We start from the raw sequence: 6,553 nt of genomic DNA on the forward strand, positions 1-6,553 counted from the left end.
TCATCCCAGAGGCAGCATCGATCGGCTTCAGTTAGCAGCAGTAGCGAAGGAATCGCTCGATCGGGTTCAGTTAACAGCCATCGATCGATCGCTCGGGTTCAGTAACGCGTAGCCTGCAGTGCAATGCTCGGGTTCAGTTAGAGCCCAATGCCTCGCTCGGGTTCAGTTAGAGCTAACGCCTCGCACACACGCGCGTACGTGTACGAGAGAAACGCGCATCGCTCGGCCCCCGACCTCCCACCGTAACCGGGAACTCCCCAAAATTTTCCTCCCCCTCGCTTCTACCATGGTTTTTCCGTCATGGACGGCCCAAAGAATGTCATGCAGCTGCGTCTCCGGCCCGCCCAGGACGAAAAGCCCATTTTCCGTCATGATTTTTTGTCATAGAAGTAGGAGCCCACCACATCTATGATGATACCGGGTTTTGTCACAATTATCGTCATAGAAGTGTCATATGTATGACAGAAAAAATTTCGTTCGGCCCAAAATGTCAAGGATGTGTCTTTTTTTTGTAGTGTGGTTATCCCAGTCATAGGCTGCAACCATCACTTAATTAAAACTGAAGCAATACAAGGAGCTATCAGAAATTGGCATTATATGGCTAATGATCATATTATATAGAGTAGCAACAACACCACTTTAATTACCAGCGTACATATAATGAACATGTGCCTATAGTCAACATGTAATGTTGTACCTCAACCGGTCTAACTACATAACTAGATATCCTTTAAGCAAGTCAGAGCATGCTTTTCAATCCAGGTGGATAAACTAAACAACTTTTTAGATAAATCGCAATCAATAAAGGGAACTAAAGCTAAAAAGTATATAGTAGCAGTGACCTAGAGCCTAGAACATTCGTTTTATAAAGGTTGTCCACAACTAAAAGACCGTCATAGAAATACAGAGAGCAAAACCGCAGTTGAATTGGTTGCTGGAAGGGTTGCTACGTTATCCGACGGGGCCGCCTCACGGCGTACCCTTCCTCTACCGGTCACCGGAACAGCTCCAACTCCCTCTGCGTGCAAGAGCCCATCACACACCAAGAATCACCAAGAGGCCAACAATGTTGCATAAAATAGGTAGACATGGATCAGATACGCAAGATCTACATCACGAAGCAAGCATAAGAGGAAGGAAAAAAGCTGACCTTGCCCGAAGGGAAGGGAGGACGCGCTGCCATCGGCATGAGTTGAAGGGAGAGCAGCCGAGCTTATCTGGAAGTAGGTGGCATCTGTCCGCCTCACACCAACAGGAAGAGAGAGCACCACATTTATAAATCTAGCCTTTTCTTTTAGTTCCTCATAATTTGCTTTTGATAAGGTCTCTTCTATATGTAAAGGAGATGCTGACAAACAATATAGGTGCTTCACACAACTAAACTGCCAACGGATGACTGAATGAATGTAGGTCTGAAATCCAAGTTGAGTACCCCCAAGAATTGAACGATAAAGGAATTAGCATCCTCATAATTTGCTTTTGATAAGGTCTCTTCTATATGTAAAGGAGATGCTGACAAACAATATAGGTGCTTCACACAACTAAACTGCCAACAGATGACTGACTGAATGTAGGTCTGAAATCCAAGCTGAGTACCCCCAATAATTGAGCGATAAAGGAATTAGCATTGTATAGAAACAATTTGCAGGACATGATGGTTTCTGCAGCTCACAACCATATATAACCGCAAACAAAGCTAAACTGCTGCTAAGAAGCTAGCAGGCAACTAAAGTCTGTGAAACTGATGAACTACTATTTGTTAGCCAAAGGAAAAAAATTCCAAGAAAACCAAAGAACGACACAGGAGCCATCATGGCTATACCAACATCATATTAAGAAATGCAAAGGAATAGCTAAAGAACAATTACTTCAATAGCCCAGCTTAGCTTATATAATGCACCACATATGTTGCATGTTGACTGAAACCAAACTATTTCCTAAAACTATGTCTCAAGAATATCCTATTTAAAATTTAGAGGAAGTAAGATGCCAAAGCAAGCAAATTTAATGTATATGGGAGGGCTTTCCACCTGGATTTTATTACCGTATCAGGAAGTTCATGTCTAGAGCTGCGGAGGCAAAAAGGTCCAGAGAAATAATGTTGCACAGAAGCAGCATAGGCAAGCTTCCATGGACTGCTCAGCATTTCTAATGTTCAGAAATGAGAAGTCGAGATATGGATTGAGCATCAGTATTATTTCAACCTGCGTAAAATCAAATCAAATGTATGAGTACTATTGCTTTTCAGATTCAAAATGATCAAAAGTAATGAAATAACGCCAAAGTCAATCGACAACATGATTTGGGACCAGAAAGCTATTAAACCATTTATAGGAAAAGTGTCACATAATATGTTACTATGACAGGTTTATTGAAGACAGAATAATCATGAGCAATCCAAAATGAAGAAAGTAATTTCTTACATAAACAACAGCCAGCTGAGCTGCCGCCAATTCATGTTCCTGCAACCTGTAATAACACACTCGGGTTAATGGGATAAGAACACGTATTATTTTTAGTGCAAACAAAACTGATTACCCTTAAAGATAAACCAGGTGTTGTAATTGAAGTAACTGTAAGAAAATATCATCACTGCGCTTTTGAACCTGCAGCTAACAAAAAAGATAGATCAGAATGCCCGTTAAGATACACTTGCCAGTCAAAAGTGACTATAAGTTGGTTGAGGAAACATGAGTAACACCCATGTTGCAGATTTATATGAACAGGAAAGGATACCACATATGGCAACATGACAGTCATGTAGTTCTAAATCAAGGGTTCATTCAGGAAAGCAGACAACATCAAAAGTGCTCATTCATATGAACCAAATAACGTAATATTTGCCAAGAACACAAGGGTGTAAAATTATAATAACAGCATGAATCGCCGTCTCAATCAATAACTTAAGCTAGGAAAAAAGAGAGTAAATCATTCCCGCTGGTGTTTTATTTCCATTCACGAGTCATTGTCATCAAATTATCTTGTCTCTTCCTTTGTGTGAGATTGCACCTACATATTCATGTCAGAATCATACATGAGATTTTTTACTGACATAATTAAACAAAGATCATGCTTTGAATAAATCCTGACTGGACGCTAGCATTTATACCATGGTTTGTAGCACCCGGCACAATCAATTTAAAATGTAAAATAGATGGAGCAAGCACAAAAAGGCCACCAAAACATGGGGTATGAATGTGGTACAGAGATTATTCATCACTTGTAGGAACGAAATTGAGGTACAAAATATGAATCGTGGTAAGGGGATATGCTAGAGAGAGAAGATTCAAAAGGAGCACAGATTCACCTGGGACTTAGACCTTTGATTTGGCGGCCATGGAAGAAAATACCTAGCCGAGCAGTGTTGCCTTGCTCGATGCTATCAAGAAGAAGCCCCAAATCAGCTTAGTCGATTCACTAAAAGGAAGAACAGAGAAAAAAATTCTTTGGGATCTCCCATGAACAACAACAAAACTATTCTAGAAGAAATACTACTACTCCTGCAAGGAGAATAAACATGTGAAACAATAGAGCAATCATAGCAAAACAATGGGTCAGAAAGCTTGCCTTGCTCCGCACTGCAACTATGCTTGCTGCCTCCTCGCATCCCTTGCCTACCGGGGTTAATCACCTTAATTCATTATCCTTCCATCTGCAACATAAGTCCCGAAGTAAATAACTACGAATGAAAATACATGATGGATAATAAGTACACGGATTGGTCCACCTACCAATTTAGCCAACAAGCCATCGAGTAGCATCACAACATGCCATCATTTGGGATCTTTCTTCACGGAACTTTAATTGAGATATCTCACATTCTACCCACAAAACCTTCGAGCCATCTCTATCCAACCAATCTGTGCATAAAAAGCATGGTTAATTAAAATAGGAAGTAATCCAAACAAATGGTATTTCTGAAAGAAAGAGGTAGGAGCAAGCATACATAACAATCAATGGCATCACATAATAGCAGACAAGGATCAAAGTTATGTGGTACTTCACGAATCATAACAAAAGGTAGTACACCCCACAAACATATATATAGGAATTGATCAAAATACATAGCTTCATATGAGAATTCTGGAATCATACTTTCGAGAGATTTGCCCCTGACTCTTTCTGGCACACACGCAAGCAAAAGAGCAGATTAGCTTCATATGAGAATTCTGGAATCATACTTTAGAGGGATTTTCCCCTGTCTCTTTCCGACAAACACGTAAGCAAAAGAGCAGGTTGTCAATCGCCTTGTAGTAGGCAGCAAACCAAGCAACTGCACTGCAACTTACTCAAATTGGATCGATAAATTGCTGCAGTTGTATCTGGTATTACACCGTTGCAGGGCAATACAATTAACTATAGAGAGATTAATTAAATTTCCAGTGTTAATTGATGGCCAACACAACTTCTGTAACTCCCACATCTTTCAGAGTCTCGATCTGGCGAGAGAGGCATTACAAAAGAAATTAAGCACAAGATACACTGAACAGTTCCCACATCTTTCGGAGCCAGGATCTGGTGATGAAGGCATTACAAAAAAATAATCACAAGATACACTAAAAAATTAAAGGTTTTTGTTCACTGTTTGTTGTCCTAGAGCATAGAGGATATCATGACTGACCTAATCTGCAAATTTTGCAGGAAATATCTATGTACGGGTATCAAAAGGAGAATATCTTGACTCACGTAATTTCCTCTAGGACAACAGGCAAATCCACAAGAAAGAGAGAGGAGGAAACTATGGAGAAGTGGGCTTACCTTCGGGGGAGCCCGGTGGTGGCAGTTGACGTCGTAGTATGGAGCGTGCTGCACCCTGGTGGCCACCTCGTCGCCGGCCAGCACGGATCCGCAGGGAGGCACGACAACCTTGCCACGTGCACCTCCTTCACCCTCCACCACACCGGCGACGCCCTCCCTCTTTGGTCGCGTCCTTCACAGTGCCGTCGGGTAGGTGGCAGGGATGGCGTGGCGACGGCGGACTGGGAGGATGGTGGCGGCGGCGGACGGGGAGGATGGTGGCGGCGGCGGGTAGGGAGGATGGCTGGCGGGGAGCGAGTCGGCGACTGAGCGAAGACGCGGGGCGGGGAGGGTGGTCGACGGCCACGGGAGGAGAGGAGGCAGGGTGGCGGCGTGAGGGGTGGGAGGAAACGGGAGGGGGTCGGGTGAGAGGAAACGGGAGGGGGTCGGGTGAGAGTGGGAAAGGAAAGAGGCAGCTAGGGTTTCACCAAGGGGTGTTGTCTTTTATACCTCCATGTGTGAAAAGACGAGAATGCCCTCGGTGGGGCATGGAAATTACTGGCGGTGGCATGGATAGCAGTGTTTGCATTTGATCCGACGGCCAGGCTCTCTCCATCACACGATCCAACGGCCAGATCTCGTTTGGACACGCAATCGGACGGTCCAAAATCACATGGCCTTAGGAGGCTTCATTTTGTTCTGGACTCTAACAATGGGATTGTCATGACTTTAGTTCACTCTTTATCATATGAAAATGCATTTTAACTAACACTCATGTGACCATATTTTTCAACACAATGAACTTGTTTGACTACCTATTTTTTGTGGAGCTCTAGATTATGATTGAAATCAGTATCATAGCCAGGATTGTGCCAAGTCCTGAGCAAGCCCTAGGCCAATCACTAGCTACAGTGCTAAAATAATGTTAAAGTTGCTACACTGAACGAATCAATCTAGTCTCACCACCCAAACCATGGCCCTGACAGCCTTGGGCTTGGCTACGCCCTTCATTGAAACGGTGATCGACATGCGATCATGTAACACCCCAGGGCCGACACTATGCAGATCTAGCACCTCTGCTAGCATCCGCATAATATCGTTCCTATGGGCCCACTAAACAGAACATGTATACTAAAAGCGTAGTACAAAATAAAATGTCAACGTAACGCACGCACGCGAGCATCAACTTAACAAGGCCGTCCATCCATCCATCAATCCATGAACTTTTCTCGAATGTCAATTTTTTTTAATGATACAAACAAAATTTTCATTGAAAATTTATGATTTAAAAAAAAGCAGCAGCAACTACACCAACAAAAAAGACTTTGATTGTACTGTATAAAAAAAACACAAGGGCCACAATCATGTCACATCTGGATGAGCCATGCACTCTCTATTCTTTTCTAAAATCGCACATTTGGATGGATGGGATGGGATGGCATCCCATGTGCCACCGTCCGAATCCGCCGCCCAGCCTCACCGGTCAGCATGTCCTCCGTCCTGCAGCTGGCAGCTTCACCTTCTGTTTCCAGTCTCTATATTTTCGCAATGAAAGGGAAAAAAATCTGTTTCCAGTCTCTATATTTTCGCAATGAAAAGAAAAAAAGTTGCAGCCTTTTTTGCAGTGAAAATCGCGCACGCGGCGCCGTGCGTTCCGGCGGCCACCTCGGGCGCACGAACGGTGAGGGGCGCCACCACCCCCTTCCATCCCTCCCGTCCCTTCCACCTACCACCACCCCGCCCGCTCGCGCGCGCGCGCGCCCCTCCGGCACCAGCACAGCGCAGCGCAATGGGGCAAAACCCGAGGCCCGTTGGT

The 6,553-nt window shown here is 43.9% G+C and overlaps 1 protein-coding gene and 2 long non-coding RNA genes across 4 annotated transcripts in view; 1 reads left to right on the forward strand and 2 right to left on the reverse strand.

The window, feature by feature from the left end:
• Nucleotides 1-598: 598 nt before the first annotated feature.
• On the reverse strand, nt 599-3,375 carry LOC123170536 (uncharacterized). 2 transcript variants are annotated; one of them, XR_006485248.1, is made up of 5 exons: nt 3,308-3,375; nt 2,539-2,606; nt 2,424-2,469; nt 1,151-2,204; nt 599-1,018 (listed from the first exon to the last, which is right to left on the reverse strand). It is a non-coding gene; the product is annotated as an uncharacterized lncRNA (long non-coding RNA). The 2 variants fall into 2 exon arrangements; XR_006485247.1 differs by lacking the exon at nt 3,308-3,375 and having other exon boundaries at nt 2,539-2,996.
• A 192-nt stretch (nt 3,376-3,567) lies between these two features.
• Nucleotides 3,568-4,891, reverse strand: LOC123166294 (uncharacterized). The gene is made up of 3 exons (XR_006483431.1): nt 4,759-4,891; nt 3,732-3,860; nt 3,568-3,652 (listed from the first exon to the last, which is right to left on the reverse strand). It is a non-coding gene; the product is annotated as an uncharacterized lncRNA (long non-coding RNA).
• Nucleotides 4,892-6,294: 1,403 nt separating this feature from the next.
• LOC123167736 (protein SEMI-ROLLED LEAF 2) overlaps nt 6,295-6,553 on the forward strand; it is an 8,615-nt gene continuing 8,356 nt past the window's right edge. Inside the window, exon 1 of the mRNA XM_044585596.1 lies at nt 6,295-6,418. The gene's annotated coding sequence lies outside the window, so the exon portion shown is untranslated. The remainder of the gene's footprint in view (nt 6,419-6,553) is intronic.

This window comes from Triticum aestivum, chromosome 7D, assembly GCF_018294505.1.
Source record: "Triticum aestivum cultivar Chinese Spring chromosome 7D, IWGSC CS RefSeq v2.1, whole genome shotgun sequence".
Lineage (NCBI taxonomy): Eukaryota > Viridiplantae > Streptophyta > Magnoliopsida > Poales > Poaceae > Triticum > Triticum aestivum.